Raw genomic sequence first — 18125 nt, forward strand, 5'->3', positions numbered from 1 at the left:
CTAAAAACAACAGTTCTAATATTGAAGGAAAACAAATCTATAATTTTCTGAACAAGGCAGAGGTTTCCTACAGCATCAGCAACCCTTCTTGACTGAGGAATTTTGGACCCCTTGTCAACTTTACTAATTACTCCAATTTTCCTGCCAACAGCTCCTTTCCCAGCTGATTTAGCCCAGCACTGCCTTCAGCCCCGTGACATGGGCTCTTTGAGGACGCCCTGTATCCACGTCACTGCTCTTTTACTTCAGTCCATTAGCACACAACCTTTCTCACCAGTCCAACCTTTTTCTGCCAAGATGGTCAAACAAGTCATTTTTCCAGGGGGGTTTGCGGATTTAAAAACTCCCACCTGTAGGTTTTAGAAAGCCTGAGCATTTTTGTGATCTGGAAACACAAGGCTCTGCAGTGGGGGCTTCTCCCCACTACCAGCGACAGCCCAGCACAGCAGTGGACTTTATTCCATAGGCAAATTCCTTTGTCAGGCCCACCTGATTTGCTCCGCACCAATTTCTGCAGCCAGCACAGCTCACAGCATTGTCCCTCCTAATGCTCAAACCCCAGTGAGCCATTACTGGGAAAAGTCAAGGCTTTTGCTATTTACAACCACAGTATCATTAATGCCACTTACGTTTATCATTTCGCCTCATTATTGTTCCGGTAGATTGTTTTCAAACAAGATGAGAACAGCAATGTGCACTGCGTGTGCAATTGTCTGAAATGTCAAGAACGGGGGACGTGAGCTCTGCTGGGGTAAAGGGAGATGCTGACAGCTTTTAGCAGCAGCCCATGCCTTCCGGCTCCTTGTTTAGCTCCTTGACAAACCCACTGTCACCCAGCTTGTCACCATGCCCTGCACACATCCAATTATCCCTGTACAGCACAGCATGACAAAAACAATCCATCCATACCATCCAAACAATACACTTCTAGTATAAAAATCCAGATTGCTCTTAAGTCTCTCTTTTCCCACTACCAGGCCAGGCAGACTGTAGCTCCTTCACTAAACTGGATGGCACCAGCAGGGCAAGCAGGATTTGGGATGCTGCTCTCTAGGGTTGGTGCTGCCTGCATCATGTGCTTTATTTGGATAATGTGTGCAGGGCTGAAAAATGGGCTGTGTTGGTGAAGTCCTCCTGCTGTGTTAGCCCTACCCACAGATTTAAGAAATGACCATAAATAAAGCTCCTCTCAGAATCATAGATTCATTAAGGTTGGAAAAGACCTCCAGGGCCCCAAGCCCACTCACTCCTGCCATGCCTACTGCCCATGGCCCTCAGTGCCACATCCCCACAGTTCTGGAACACCCCCAGGGATGGTGACCCCATCACTCCCTGCGCAGCCCACGCCAATGCCTGACAGCTCTTTTAGAGAACAAATAGCTCCTAATACCCAACCTGACCTCCCTCAGGCACAACTTGAGGCCCTGCACATGAGATTTCACAGTATTTAAGAGAAGAGGTCGGTAAAGTTAAATGAGATGTACAAAGTCAATAGTAACCCAACAATTACAAAGGAGGTCTTGTGACCACAAACCCATCAACACAACATGGCCAGAGACCTGGTTACCTGTCACAAGAACCAACAAGCTGCTGTCCTACTGACCTCTCTGTGCTCTGCATCCTAATCGCACGGAAAACGTAACCTCAGTCACATCTGGCTGCCAGCAGCTGCCCATAAACCATCTACAAAAAATCACTGTGGCAGCAGCACTTGGATTTCAGGGATGCAAGAACAAAGGGAGTTCTCCCAAGGAACTCAGGGGACATGACCAAGCTGCATTTGTGGTTTATTCAAATGTCCCCCATAAGCATCAGAATGGAGCTGCCTCTTGCAAAACACTTCTCACCATTTGTTTCCCAAAAGGAAAGCACACATTTAAAAAAATCTCATTTCAGCTATGAGTACCAAACATTGAAGATATGACCTGAATATGTAGAAAATCAGTTTGAAAGCAGGGATCCGAAAGCAATAATGAGAAGAACTCTCCTGCAGAACAAATGCCTTTTGCAGCTTATTTGAACTACAGGAACGTGTTAAACCTCAGGTTCTGCTCACAGCTGTGCTTAGCTAAAACTGAAATAGTCATTTCTATGGTCACTTCTACCTGGGAGGGTGTCACCTGCAAGAGCAAGCCAGATTTAATAAACTTATGATCATGAGTGATTGTGGTACTTGACGCGATCCACGTCTGCTCTGTGCATTTGCTTTTTCAGCATAAACAAAGGTACCAAATTTCTGTTCAGAAGTGCATGCAAGCTCAGAGTTAATTATTGTAATTATCAATTCAACAGACTCAGAATGCTAATCTATTATAAAGTGGTCTGTTAATTGGTGTTAAACTGTCATTAGTCTGCCATTTCCTATGTTATCAAGCTGACCTGGAGCACAGCAGAGCTGAAAAACCAATCCATTTCTCATTTCTGGCAACTGCTGATTACAGATTTGGAGAAGGAAAAAAAAAAATCTGCATACTTGGAATTGAAATCGTTGTAAGAACAAAGGAAAACATAATTCTGCTGCTTTAAATTACAATCTTTTTGTTACACATCGTGCTTTACCTGCACATAATCCTCCAGCACTGCCATGTGGGTCTGCATGCTGAGTCCTTCCTCACCTCTGGGGTTTGGTTACCAAATCCGGGTGCCCAAGAGGGCAGTGAACTTCCATTCAAATATGCTGCAAGACAGAGAGATGGCATTTTAGTTTCCTCTCAAGGCTGCTGTGGAAGCTGCATAACCTGCCTGAGCATTTCTCAGGGTAGCTCACCTAGTCTGGGACATCCGACCCCTTGTTGCATCCTCACCTTACACCAGCAGAACACCTAATTGTACCTGCATGAACTTCATTTCTCCTTCTCTCCAAAAAACATGAGCCTTCTTCTGTTTGGTACTTTTTATTGCCACACAGATGCTCATCCACAGGAAATTCCCATTTATTTTAATCTGTAAGGCCCCATTACATTGACAAACTGACCCACGTGGCAACAAGGCATCCCATTCCTGTGTCTTGGTAACAGACAAGCAGGAGGCCAACACCAGTTCTGTGCAGAAAACCTACCCCTCAAACTGCCCATCTCACGGTGTGGCTTCTTTGTCAGCACTTCCAGCCGAACTGGAAGTCAAATTAATTGTTACAGCAGACGGATCCCTCTTCAAAGATCTGTAGCACAGACCATCAGCACTGTCTGTCAGCTCCTCTCCCTCCGAATAATTTTCTTGGCAGTAGCTGCCGCATGGAAGTCATGCATACCTATGAGGGTTTTACCCATTGTACTGAACATTATGCAGTGCTACCACTGGCCGTGTGGTTTTGGCAGGGATTGGAAAGCCATCGAGCCCCAGCTTTTTCTCAGCCTGTCCTATCACAAGCAGAATTTATTGTTGCTGGGAAACTGTTGCCGGGACATTCACTGGACATTTTGTTTTCCTTATCTTTTGCTCTTCAAGGCACTACATATTCCCTGTCCTTTATCTAATTCCCTCATTACTATTCTATCCATTGCTCACACCTTTATAGTTCTCCCAGTCGCCTTCATGTGGTCTGGCTGCCTGATTTCCTGCCACTGACTTCAAATTCTGCTTGAGTGCATATTCCTTTTACTGAAAGGAAGGAAAATAAGCCTGTGCAGATGGAAACCCAGATCTTCTGCTGTTCAGGAAAGCAGGCTCTACACGATTTCTACTAGAGGAATTACTCAGGCTTGGAGAAGACTGATGAACACAACGTCAAGGACAACTGTCAAAATGAGAAATGCCCATTGTAGTTTTCTCTCCGCTTCAGTCGGCCACATTTGCTATTACTTCACATTATTGATACGCACTGACGTGGTCCAAAATGGATATAGAGACTTAGCAAAGACCAAAGGCAAGTTTTTGCTGTTTCAGGAGATAAAGATCTTGCTCAGCACACTCCAAGGGGGCGACTCCTCTCAGTATCATTCTTTTCGGGAACAAATGAACAAGTAAAGAAAAATGTTGCTTTGAGCTGAAATTCATCCTCAATCACTTTAAAGCTGAAATTAAAATGAAAAGATTTTTGTAATCTCATTAAGAAACTGCGTTGGTATATGTAAAACAATGAAGACCACTCCTTGACGTCTCAGGACACAGTGGACTCGTTGCTAGCAACTTAACACAAGTGCTCATGGTGACAGTTATGCAGAAAAGGAAACAGGAGAATGCCACAAGGCACAGCACTTGATAGATTTAGAAAACAGAAACAATGCTCAAAGATCTACAGACTTTCTGTAGCAGAAGGCATGCAAAAAGCACGGGGATCTCATTTGTTGGGTGGTTGGTCAGGACTTACTGTTCAGCAGATGCACATAGTAAGCACGTTTCTTCTGCACTGAATAAATGTCCTTCCTTACAGGCATTTGCTTTTGGTGCTTAGCTGAAGTGGCTCACTGGGAGATCAGAGACGGAGAAACTCAGATGGCTGGCTTGCTTCTTCTGTTTCCTCTGGCAAGGAGTTGGGCGCTAATTTAAAGCAAAATGTTGGCTTTTTTATGGGGTGTGTGGGCTGGCAGCCTTATGCTTGCAAAGGCATGCAAGGCTACAAGCAATGTTTTTTGGGTTTTGTTTCAGTAAACCCAAAAGATTCGTTTTCCATTCCCACCAACTTAAATGCTGTACAGAAGTTAATGACGGTGCTTCAGCTGCTGTTCAAGATGATGGCTGAATTCCTGGGGCCATATTATTTTATTACTCCAAGTATCCAGCAACGCTTTTTTATATCAGAAAACCACCCCTAGTGACAACATCTATTGCACTGCAGACTTGTGTAAGGAAGCTACTGGAACACTCCAATCTGCCAACTTCGACACTTACCGTGTAGTTAATTTTTTCTGACTGCACCATATGCTTTGCCATTATTATAGTGGTGCCAGGGCTTTTCTTTCTCGTATACTGATTGAAATGATGTATTGTACATGCCCTAAGAATCTGCAAGAGTCACTGAATTTTGAGCTGTTCCTCTCTATCTTGGCTCTTCCTGTTGTGGTGTTGAGTCTGATTGTGCAAGCCAGTACCAGCCTGACTCAGTTAGTTTCTTTGTGCCTAGGACTAGCTAATTACTAGCTCTACCAGGATTTATCCACCTGGACAGGGAGCAAACTAAGGCATGAATTTACACAGTGCTACTTCTCAGCAGTAATTCTCTTCATGGCAGTTCCAAGCGTGCCCCAGCAAGCTCGCTCACTTTCCAAGGGGAGAAAATGCTCTGCCCACAAAGACAACATTGAAAAGGTAATTTAGATATACAGGGGTTGGGGAGAATCACTTTATAAGCGATATTTTTCTCCATTTGCTCTTTGCTCTCCATTTGTTGTCCACCAGGAGTAGTTCCCTAATTAAAACAATTAGTTAGCACCTGCATTGGGTCCAGCTTACCTTTGCAGGCACAACAAAGAGCAGCAGGAGCTCCTTCTCCATTCAGATGACACGAGTGCAGCTGCCAGGCTGGGATCTGTGCTCAGTGATGGAGAGGGCAACGCAGCCAGCAGGTCAATCCCTGAGCATGTGGACAAGGAAGTGATGATGAGTGGGAGGGTCTTGACAATCACCAGCTCTACTTATTGTCTATAGTGAAGGTAGGTGAGGAGCCTGAGTAAATTGCTGGGGCATATTGTGTACAACCCATTAATGCAGACAGGTTGTAAAATTGCAGGCTAGGTTGTAAGAAGTGCCTGGCCTCCACAATTGTATTTTTTCAAATAGCAATTTCCTAATTAACAATTTTTGCCCTTTGAAGTCTTGCACTGACAAATTATTTTTTTTCTTTTCTAGCGACAGCAAAATTATTTATCCAATTTCTTCACATAAAGGGCTCATTTTATGTTCTAATGAACAATGGTAAGAACAGAACAAAAGCAGAAAATACACAAAGTTACCCCCTGCCCAGATCAGAGAGAAATTTCTTATCTTTGACACCTGCTGGCAATTAATCCTTGGCATGCCTGAATCTACAATTAGCAGCACTCCTGTAAGGGGTTTGAGCTGTGGTTCCAGCTGCAGTTCAGCGCTGCCCTCTGCCTCCTTGGGCAGTGCCTGACTGCTGTTTGGCACACATAACTGAAATCTGGCTTAGCCACGTTGGCTTCCTGCACCACGCAGGAGATTCATCCCATTATTTTTTAGTTTTTTTAGACTCTGCAGTAAGAGTGGGGGTTGGGAGATGCTGTTTCAGCCGATTCACCCACGGGAGATGGAGGCAGGTCCTTCCCTGCAGTGCACAGCGATGCTTGTCCTCGTGCTGCTCCTTCACGAGGTGCTGCCATGCCCCTCATCCACAGCACTGGGCTGGGGAGCTAAACAGTGAGCTGGAGTGCCGGGATGGTAAGAAGGAGCAAAGGCGGCTGTTTTTCTCTTCTTATCTCTTTTGTAGCATCCAAGGAGGAACTTCTCTCTCCCCAGTGACCATTATGGAACCCCTTTGGGATGCACCAAGTTTGCACCCCTTACTTGCTTACACTATCCTACATTCATTGATAACTTTTCTGCTCAACAGACGTAACCAGCTTAAACTCAGTCACTCCCTCGTGGTCCTTACTGATGAAGGATCCTCCTCATTTTCTTGCAACTCCATTGACCTGCTGCACTGCTCATCCTCCCGAGGTGTGGCATACAAGGCAATGAGTAGCTTGAATAATTATATTGGTTAGCCACAGAATACGGAATATGGAAGTCTGCTTGGAAAAGTAACTTTCTGTGGCATGAAATTAACTTAGCATTGCATTTAAACTTCTACTCTGTCATGTATTTGGCAGAGTTTGAGTCCAGCATTTTGTTGGAGTATGGCAATACCTCCATATCGCCCATCTTCTGATGTTTCTGTGCTACAAAAATGAGTCAGCTGTGCACAGTGTAGAAAACTGAATAGAAATATTGTATAGAAATATTGTAAAGAATACTGTTCTTTGAAGCAGTGGATGGCATTTGAAAGCCATTTAGTTCTTTAAAGAGCAGAACTTTATGAAGTATTTCAAGGGAACTTTAGAGCTATTATTTCTTACTTTGCCATTAAAACCTGGAGGTTTGAAAATTAATAGCTATAAGACCTTTGATGCAAAAAATCTCTGAATAAAATAAATTCTGAAGGCTATTTTCACACTGAGTTATATTAAAACTTCAAGTCCCTTGTTAATTCAATGCACATCTCAGAAATTATCTTAAATATTAGGAATAATTTTATACTAACTAATCTAAAAAAAAAAAAAACAACAACAAAAAAACCCACCATGACTTCTTCAATTTTCTTCCGTTCAGACCCACATCCCTCAGTGCTTTCTAATAACCTTTAAATAAACATTCTTGGGTTATTAATTAGCGTGGTAAACAACGGATTCACCTTTCATGGGTAATTTCATGCTCAAGTGACCCAACCTGGGACAGGCTGGAGGTTTGGCAGCCTGCATACCTGCAGCAAGCATCTTTGACCTTTGTTCTTTAAGCAGCATCTCCAGGAGCATCTCAGTGCCTGTTTTACCTAATTCCTGACAGCTGATTGGCCTGAATCTTCCAGTAACACGTGCAAGGCTTAGAGGAGCAGTCCCACAGAGGAGGAAGACATCTTCACCACCACAGCAGCCAGCTGCCCTCCCCACGGAGCAGTCACAGCTCTGGGGCAGCAGGGACGTTTGGTGCACTGCAGACTAACAATATACATTGCACTGTTGTCACAACGCGTTTCTTAGCGTTCTGTTCTCAGGGCAAGCTTCTCTTGTCTCTTCTCAATTACGCTTCATTTGCTTTTATCACAAAATATAATTTGAAGCAGTTGCTTGGCAGATGGGTTAAAACGTTTTTTTCTGTGTCAAGCAAGAGAAGACAAAATGATTACTGGTGCTGTCCATAAAAGTGAGTCCCGTTTTGGTGCAGCACAGGAGATATGGGGGAAGGTTTCAGGCAGGTGGAGGGAGGCTGCATCCCTGTCGTGCTGCTCTTGTACCACCACTGGCACATCAGGGTGGATGCTACCTCAAAGTCATACCCACCTCAGGCAAGCAGGGCAGCTCCCCCCAAGCCCCAGATTGCCCACAGCAGTACCATAGAAACCCACTGCCACACAGCTCTGTGGCCCCAAATGCACTGCGAGGCCTCTGCTGGTGCTGCCAGGATGGACCTCTGAGGATTGTGCTCTGGGAACACCTCCCTGCCCCATACCAGCCTGGATCACCAGCACATGGAGAGCTGCAGGCTGCTGGGCTGATACAGCCTGATCTCCTACAAAGCACCTGTGTGACTTATTTGCAGCAAGTTACAGGCAGTTTTTCATTTTGTGTCTGCATACCTGTACACTGCCGTTGGATTAGATCATTAAAGGTCTCTTCCAATCTCTGTAATATGAGAATGGCATTATGTGTCTAATCTTACGGAAATAAGCTTAACTGCAGTGCATTAGATAAAGAAAATATCATAGAGATGGAAAAGAAACAACGTACTAAAGGAAAATCTACAAATGCTTTAAAAATTCACCTTGCAGCCTTCCTTAACTGGGCTTCAGCAGGCAATGAAGTCCCCATGAGCTCCAAGTGCAGGGCTGAGCATCCCTACTGCTGGAGGTGGCACAACCTCACCTCGTGGGGACACCAAGCCTGGGCCTGGCACCAAGGGAGAAGCTGGCGTCTGTGCAAACCAACCCTATAATAACCAATGAATGGTTACACTGGAACTCAGTGCCCCAGCTTTGGCACATTACATGCCCGCCACAAGCTGTGGCGCTGCTCAGGCTGTAGGAGATGACAGAAAAAGGAATCCACCAGCATTTTTCTAGTTAGTCACATAAATAAATCTTAGCTTGCTTCACCTTTTTGAACTGGAAGCATTCAGTGTTATCCCCACTTTGCAGATGAGCTTTGGGGTGGGATCTCCTGCCATTCCTGCACTGTTCTTGTTGATAACACACATCTGCTGTGCTCATTCCAAGTCCAGGAGGTGCAGCTGATGTTACAGGTTCTTAACATAGGCCAGTGCTCTGCCAAAGAAGGCCCAGAATTAGGTTAGTAAGCCACTATTTACACATAGAATGACATGGCCTGGTTTTCTGAAGCGCTGAATCCCATCTCAGAAGTTCCCTGGTGGGGCACGAAGCTTTATTTTCAGCACTTCCTGTGATAAAGGACTCTCTATACCATCTTTCTCTGGCTGCCATGAAATTAATTCCACGTTACATAAGCCATTGATGAATAAGCATTATTTTCCATATATTAAATGTGCAGAGACAGGTTTCGGCACTGAGCTGGTATTTAGCAAGGAAGGTCTCAGAAATTGTCAATTAATGCTCCTTGACATTTTATAAGTATGCTAATTTACATTAAACCTACTGCAGGTAACTGCATAAGATAACTTGGAGTCTCAGCCATAAACTAAAAAGACTTATGTGGTTCACAAGTATTAGGGCTGCTTCTTATCATCTTCTTGACATAATGCACATTGTGTATGCAACGCGGTGAAGATAAACACATATATAAAACAGGCAATTACCTCAGCTCACACAAACTATCATATTTATGACCATTTGCAGAGGCTTCACGTAGTTCATTTACTTCAGGTGCTTGAGTAAATACATCATTACGACCCCCATGGCAGACAATAAGGCAACTATTGAGATCTGTGCCAACTCATGGAAATCAGTGTTCCAACTGAAGGCAGAAGTGGGTCTGGGCATCCCATGGGATGGGAAGGAATAGGACACTCTCCACCCGTGTAGCCACGCCAGCCCCCTTGGGTAACAACTGGACCCCTCACCCGTTGGGATAACCACTGATATTGGTTCACTGCATACTACTAATCAAGGGCAATTAAGGGCTAATTACTCTTTGCCATGCTTGTTGCCATCACTCACATCAACGCGAATGAGCGGAGGGAGGGGAGGTGAGCCCGCTGCTTTGATTTCCTATCATTTCACACCCGATTTGATTTGATGCAAAACAGAGGAGGCAGTAAAGAATCAAATCAGAAGAACCATTTAAACTCAAGGATTATGAGAACGCATCGCTCAAAACGCAGCATCTCCCAGACTGGCAGTTAAGCTGGTCTCAGCTGCCTGACTGCATCCCGAGCACATAAAGGCCGCACGCACACATCTGTGCCACGACTGCACGGTCACTTCTAGGTGGATGTTTAGCAAACACAGATTCTGACAGACATTTCCTGAAATCTGAAACATTTTTGGATTCTAATCATTGCCCATACTGTTCCATCAAGAATATAAGCAGTTACTTTAGGAAATAAAATACAAAGTTTAAGAATAAATAAAAAAATTGTGGGAAGTGATAACAAATTGCACAAGCATGCTGAGAAAACCCAAAAGGGAAGAGCTGTTCTACAGAACCACAGGTGAAACTTTGATATTATACCAATTTGGGAAAGGGAAAAGCAGGAATAAATTAAGCACTTCACTCTGGAAGTAAATTTTAAAGTAATGAGATTACAGCAGCTCCCGCTAGCACTGTTCCATGGCAGCAAAGGCTAAAATTGGTAATGAACATCAATGCTTCCATTTTGTTTAGCCATTTCATAACTCAGTCACAGGAATCTGCTGTTCTCCTTCAGCCAAGAGATGGCCACAACTAACCTGGACAGCACTTCCTAACCTGGCGTCTCCAAGAACTGCTCATTATTATGGACAAAGAACAACATGGCCTCACAGGGTGTGCTATGGTATCGTTATTTTGTGGAAAGAATGAACCTTTGAGGACTTGGAGTTTGATTTGACCAGATCTGCTGAAGAATTTGATAGAATTTAGCATGTAAAGCTCATCTAACAGTGAGGTGCTGATGGCTTAGGCCATATGTCTAGGTATCTTGACCAAGAAAAACTCACAAAACCTGCCTGTGTTCAGGCACAGCACTTCTGGTCTCATTCCTGTGTGAAATCATGGAGGCTGGCAATACTAAGAGATGATTCTTCAGGAGAACAAGTGCCCTGTGAGTGCTCGAGCCAGGAAAATCAAAATATGCTAAACCTGCTGCACAGCACCGGCTTCAGGGATATCCCTCTTTGAAGCCTCATGAGTATGCTCTTTCTTAGAAAAAAAAAAAAAAGTAGGACAAAATAATTACTGTGCCCACAGTTCTGCGAAACAAACAAATATGGGTCAGAGGAAAATTCATGCACCTTTCCAAAAGCTTGCTGAGGATCCTGCTAAACATGTGCTCAGAAAATCAGCTGTGCAATTTGCCAGAGCTGCCCAGCACCACAGGGGACAAGAAGCAGGATGCAGCTTGGGATGAGCTTGCTGCTTTGGGGCTGGCTCAAGGGCTATAGAATGAGATGGAGGTGATGCCAGAAAGGGCAACAAAAAAAAAAAAAAAGGAAAAAGCTGAATGCTTTTCTTATGGTAGTTGCTGATTTTCATAATCCCATGTCCTCTGGACCATCTTGAGGACGCTGTGAGCCTCTGACAAGCACATTCCATCACATGGAGGAACCCAAGCTGCCTCGCACGGCAGGAGCCGGCAGACCTTTCTGATCCACTAATGAGCAAATAATTCACTTCCAACTACAAATAGACAGACTCGTGTAAACTCACAGAATAACCCGACGTTGTACATGAGCCAAAAGTAATAAATGCTCTGTACCATGTCTTGACAATAAAGCTAATGTGTGTGGCTTTCTTCAATGGAGAGAGCCCAGTCTTGCTAGCTCAAGCATCCTTCAGCAGGATTTTGAAAGAGGTGAGCTACACTCTATAAAAACTCTGGCACCGCTTCTGTTAAGTGACATGGCAGCTTTTGTACTGCCTGAGACCACAGGAGTAATTTCCTTCTTTGCAAGGCCACACTCACTAACACAATGCAGCCAGAGAAATCAATACTATCAGTGCAGAGCACAAGCCCATGCACTGCTTCGTGGGTGAAGTTCAACAGCGGTGGCCTGAACCTCTGCAACCCAGGAAGAATATATTGCAGACCCAGCAGACCGTTCACCTCATGAAGGCATGGATTCGCAGCAAGAAAACATCAGGGCAGTTCATGATGGCCAATGGGGACAGCAGGCAAAATGCTGATGTCAGGAGAGGACGGAGGGGTTCAGCCTGGAAACGTCTCCAGCACAGCAGCACAGCTGTTATTTCTTCCACTGAGACAGAAAAAAAGAGGTGAAGCTGTGGCCAGATTTAAAACAAGAGCACACACAGTAAAGCACTAATTCTTTGCAGGGCAATGCTTTTCAGACAGTTTTCTACCAGAAGAGATGAGGATATTTGCAGAAGGTCAGATAACTTTGACATCATCAGACTCTGTCTTCACCAGTTTTATTACAGGATTTGTGACTGCCTCACCACGGCTGGTTTGGGTTCAAACCCAGACAGTTCTGAAGTCTGGAGACGCACCAACCAGGGTCCCATCAGCTCCCTAGAGAGCTTTGGGAGCTGACAGCCACGTTCTGTTGGGCTGCCCGAGCAGAACCCTCACCCTGCCCCATGCCCCGCACCCCTTGCTGGGAGGAGAGGTGACCAGCAGCACAACAGGAGCCTGCATCAATGCACAGCTTGTGCTTACTGCCTCTGATGAGGTCGTACCATCTGTAAGTGATATACTCTGCTATTTTGCTAGCTGGCCATTATTCTGTCAGGCGGTTTGCTGCTGCCAGTTCCAGCCCTCCTAACCATATGCATGGCTGTAAACCCTGAAAGCAGTTGTCTCTATAGCAGGCCAGTTCAGGAAGAATAGGGAAACAAATTATATTAAACAGATTAACTTCTCTTTAACTTCCTCAGAAATATTTCTTTCCCATTAGCCACTGTAATCCCATTTTTCAGGGAATTTGGTCTCTTTATTGGTTATACTTACCAGCGTGACTAGAATTTAAAGCTTTATACTTCCTCTTTCTGCTCCTAGACCTGTTGCAATTACAATTTTTGGCCTTTCAAGCGATGAAAACTGCTCTTCAGCCTATCCCACTGATGCATCCCGGGAGACAAAGATGGATGGTGCAGCCTGGTGCATGAGGGTGAGCAGAGCATGGGTGGGCAGTGGCAATGCTCTGACAGCCCTGGCACCTCTGCTGCTTTTTCTCTGCCCTCAGCTTGCCCAGAGCTGCAGCCTCCAGCCACACCTCACAGGTGGGTGAGTGAGCACTCAACCAGCAGCACCTGCAGCTGCAGGCTGGGTGACTGACAGCTCACATGGCAAGACACAGCACAAGGACATTTCTAACAAATACAGTATTTCAGAAGTTTGCAAAAACTGCCATAATTTGTTCCTAAGGAAGCCAGCAGAAGAGACCCCTAAAATAATGCCAAATAGACAAAAGGCTTCTGTGTGCACACTGGTCTTCATGATACAGCTTAAATACAATAAGCCTAAGTGAGATTTACCCTCCCACATCCTCTCCTTTCTACTCTGAAGATTTTCTGTGAGAGACTGGAAAGAGAGAGGACAGCTTCACAAGTGCCTGGGAGAGGATGGAGCATCTCTGCACAGGGCTGTGGCACCCAGCAGTAGGAAGGGTAAGGTGGTGGCACCTTGAATCAGGTGATAGAAACTTTGTTTAAAGGATGTTTAACCTTACATCACTGTGAAGGAGAACTCAAAGGAGAAGGTTGGGTGATGAAGCCAGACCAGCCTTGAGGTGGGACTTCAGGAGGATGAAGAACATCGAGTCCTACCTTGAATTCAGGTGCTCATGTGAAGATAGGGTTCTGGGGGACACCAACTTCAGGAGTGCCATTGGAGGATGAGGGAGAGTGCTGGAGGTGACGGTGTTGGAGCCATGAGTTGGAGCCCATGTTGGAGCCATGTGTCTGTCCCACTGCCACCTGGCTCAGCCACTCCGGGAGGAATGCTGGCAGTGTGGGAGGAGAGGAGGGCCAGACCCTCTGGGGACAGCAAGAGATCTGAGAGCTAAAAACTGAAATCATTGCCCGTGTCCTCTGCAATTAAAGGCAACTTGAAAGAATTTTCAGTTTGGTGATATCATTAACTTCCCCTCTTCCTCCTCCCTTCTGCTGCAGTTCAGAAGAGTCCTTTTCAACTGTTTATTGACTGTGTGATGAAAGACTGAGCTGATGAGACCCTAAGAAAAAGAAAGTTTGAAAAGTTTTCATCCCTTTCATCAGTTCTTTAAACAATGTTCAGAAAAAAACATGAGAGAAAGACTGTTTGAGAGAAATATTGTAATTAAAGCTATGTGCCGTTGGCTTTGCCGTCCAAATGTGACTCGAATATTTGCAGCCCTGATGTAGTGTGAAGATTCAGTGCACAATTTTGTCACAAACAAGGCTGTTAGGAGATATATTTATACTTACCAGTTATTTCTGGTATCTGCTAAGGAACAAAAATTGCTGTGGTTTGCTCTTTAAATAGGAAAAGCAGCATATTATCCACTTAAAAATAAACGTGCATACACAGAGCATGCATACAGCAGGACCCCCTATGTCATGGAGCACGGGATTGTACAGCACACCAAGCACCTCCAGAATAAACCTGAGCAGAGGGCACCCACGCCTCTACCCACCCCTGTCCTGCCCAAGCAGTTTGTGCCTATCAGCAAGCCCAGTACTTTCTTTTGTATCTTATTCTGACAAAACTTCTGCCTTAGAACAACAACTGAAAGTTTCCTCCCCGTGTTTTGTCTCCTGTGATTCCTGGCACAACCCTGTCCTGTGGTTGGAAGGCAGGTGAGCCTGGGAAGCTTGGTGACCCACATGATGGTCCCATAGATGACAAGAATGATGGAGGGATGGGTTTCTACTCCAACCCACCAAGCGGTGTAAAATGGCCTGGTCTGGGTCTGCTCAGACATGCCAATGGAAAGAGCTTATGTAGCTTACGCTGAGTCTTAATAAGGAAGAAATGCTCAGAAACAGCTCTAGCCCATCAAGATCTCTGGGCCCAGTCTGCCCACAGAAAGGATCAAAGACTTCAAACAACTGCATTTCTTTGGCAGAGCTGGATCAAAGGCGCTTTCAAAGTCCAGCCAGCGACAAGGAAGCGACAAGGACCAATCCCTGATCAAAAGTGTGTGGGCAAATGCACTCTGCTTGCTGGTAACCTCATATCAGAGCCTCATCTAGCATCAGCCTTGTTGTCATGGCAAGAGACAAAAGCCTGGAGCTCGCCTTGGGAGAAGACCATCCCAACAGCACCCTGCACAGCAGCCACACACCAGCATTGCCTAATTGGAGCCAGCGCTTGCAAATGGCTCCCAGCTTCTGCAAATTAAAATTAAAAGTGGGAACTTTCATAGCTACAGACCACACTGCTTCACTAGTGTGAAGAAACCAAGGAAAAGTCCCCGGGGTGAGGCTGGGGCTGGCCCACACCAACATTGGCCATCTGGCCTGCCTTTGGGACATGCAGGGATGGCTCCTGTAAGTACTAATTTGTGTTGAGTAAAGCTTTTCTAATATACTGCTTACACCTGCTGGAGTCTGCTGGTCTATTTATACAGCACGGTGCTGAGGGTACCTGGCGTTCGGCCACCCTCCCGAAAACGTGCATTAGTCACAAGCAGTTAGCACAGGGGAAGAGCACAAACTAAGAGAAGGTAAAAAGGTGATTGAGAGTTTGCGATCTGTGAGGCAGAACTAAATGGGGACGGAAAGGACAGCATGTGAGGAGGAATATTGGGAAGGATGAGCTACTGCTGGAAACTCAAAACCTGGGGTTACGGAGCAGAAAGAGATAACACTGTAATCAAATTATAAAGCAGTCCTAATTATTTAAGCAGTCAAAAGCAATGACTCATCTTACCAGGCAGCCAAATAATACCATCACAGACACTTTCCTTGTTTATATTCTTGTCTTCTTAGACAAGAAGGAGAACATGGGGGATCCCATTCCCAGCCATCTGGCATTAGTGTGAGAGATGCAATAAGAGATATTGTACAGTTGTCTCCATAACTCCCTTCTAGATGATAAATTCACACATTCTCATTAACTAGATTTGTTGTTTTTTTTTTTCATTTTTTTTTCTTCTTCTAGGCTTTATGACTACAGCCCTAGATTTGTCCATTTATAATCCCAAACACAATCAGATTACCTCAGCTGCATTATTAAATCTGTGGTTCCCGGAAAACAATTTTTATTCAGAATTGAGAATTTTGTAACTCGGAGTCACGTGTGCTATCTGGCTGCTGCTCACACTTTCTTGAAGGCTGCTTTGAGGATCTGCCTCTGGTGTAACTCAGAGCACCCATGGCTCACAGTGTGAACTCCCACCAGAGCTCATGGAGCAGCCATCAGGGACAGGCCAGAACTGGGCTGCAAGATTAGTAATAATGCATTATCACTGCTAGCTTCCCCAGCAGTGCACATGTAACCTGATCTGGTAGTTATACAGTCATGCCATGGTCAAATCAAAGCACAAATTACCGACCTACGTTGCCATTGCTTTTGCCAATCACGCCATTTACACAGGAGGACAAAACCTGATTAAGTCTAAGCCTTGGCTGCATGGAATTGACCCATCAACATTTCCTGAGCCAGCAGGCTGCATTTGTACCCATTCAGTGTTTTACCTCTGAGGACCACGACATCTCTGATTGCTACCAGGAACATAAAGTTGGATTTAGTACATCATAAATACAGTCTAAGATGCCTAAAATTAATGTGACTGAGTACTTGCTTACATAAAATGTGCAACAGCCTCACGACTTCAGAGCAAAATGATATATTGATAGTCTTACCTCCCTTGATGCTAAACCCAGTCTCTGCAGACAGTTCACAGTGGGAGGTGCATTAGAAATGAAGTCTGGACTTTACTCCACATATTCTCCTTTACACAACACCAGTGCTGGGAGCCCCGTGGGGGCTGACCCCGCTCCCACACACTCAGCTGGGTGGGAAAGCTGCAGCCATCAGCATCAATGCTTCCCCAGCAATTCCAGTGATGGTTTCAACATCATTTTCCCAACAGTTCACTCACAATGGATTGTTTTTCCCCAGCCCCACACACCCAGGCAGGGCAGAGGAGCCTTCATGCATCCATGACTTACAGGACTTAGGTGCTGCCTTTATTGCTTTTGCAGCAGCAAAGCTGTAGGCAAAGCACAACCCCACACTCTAAATCCCAGCTCTGGAACAGCTCTTTGCAGAGAACAGCCTGTGGCTGTCCTGGCACCTGAGTAGAGCACTGAGATCAGCCCCAGATCCCCAACATTTTGGGCACAATGCTCTCCTTGGCACCAGCAGCTGTCTCCCATTTACTCTTGCATTTGTCTGAGAAGTGACAATGAGCTCCATCCAGGTTTGTTTCTCCTCTGGTACAGAGCTGCTCTGTGAATTGCCCTCAGTGCAAACAAGGCAGCTGTTGGGAGCCCAGAGAGGGCTGCACTCAGGGGAAGCAGTCTCCTAGCAATAAAGAAGATGTAAAAGCCCTCAAAATAGCTCCTCCTCCCATTTCTCCTTGGTGACTCATACTGTACAGTACTGTTTTGGGATGGGTTTGGTTTTTTTTGTCCCCAAACATTCTTACAGCAAAACAACCCCCAAAGCCATTGGCTGCACTGTACGTCAAGATGAAATGAAGCAAGGAAAAGGGTGCATGCAATGGCTTCTTAGAGAACAACGCGCATCCCAGGTGTCCCACACAAGCTGAATGTGTTTCCAATTTTCTTGCTGGCACAAAAGAACAAGCTGTAAGTGCTGCGATGATTTGCTGTTACCATGCATTTGCACAGCCTGGGCAGGCTAACAGCTGACTTTGCCTGCTAAGTAGTACAAACATGGAGCAGGTACGTTGCAAAACAGAAGGTAAATCGTTTTGCATGTTTCTTGTGTTTGGCAATCAGGAACAACTATACTCAAGGCGATGGAGCTACACAGCTATGAAATTGGTGTAGATGATAATTATATTTTCTGAGCAGACAGTGGATTTATTAGCAGCAATGCTATGCTGCAGGTTCCTGTGGCACTGTTGTTCTTCTACCATCTCACACCCAAACTGCAGGAAAGGAATCTACATGACCAAAATAATCATTTAAGAAGGAAACACAATGAATGGCCAAACTTGCCTCCAGTCCCAGGAGAAGTACCCATTTCTGAAAAGTGCCTTTTTTTTTTCCTGAATAACCCTCAGCCACCAATTCCAATTTAAATACACATATCTAAAAGTAATTCCAGAGAAGAATGCTAATGAATTATGCAATGGACATATGTTCTCACATCAGATCTTGGTG

At 45.1% G+C, this 18125-nt stretch overlaps 2 long non-coding RNA genes across 2 annotated transcripts; both read right to left on the minus strand.

Moving 5' to 3' along the window:
- Nucleotides 1-4283: 4283 nt before the first annotated feature.
- On the minus strand, nt 4284-6996 carry LOC149916468 (uncharacterized). Its single transcript, XR_016470165.1, has 3 exons — nt 6197-6996; nt 5392-5512; nt 4284-4479 (listed from the first exon to the last, which is right to left on the minus strand). It is a non-coding gene; the product is annotated as an uncharacterized LOC149916468 (long non-coding RNA).
- A 242-nt stretch (nt 6997-7238) lies between these two features.
- On the minus strand, nt 7239-14006 carry LOC149916469 (uncharacterized). The gene is made up of 4 exons (XR_016470166.1): nt 13614-14006; nt 11932-12082; nt 8807-8974; nt 7239-7808 (listed from the first exon to the last, which is right to left on the minus strand). It is a non-coding gene; the product is annotated as an uncharacterized LOC149916469 (long non-coding RNA).
- Nucleotides 14007-18125: the final 4119 nt, after the last annotated feature.

The sequence above is a fragment of the Phasianus colchicus genome, chromosome 11, assembly GCF_987193195.1.
Source record: "Phasianus colchicus chromosome 11, bPhaCol1.hap1.1, whole genome shotgun sequence".
NCBI lineage: Eukaryota > Metazoa > Chordata > Aves > Galliformes > Phasianidae > Phasianus > Phasianus colchicus.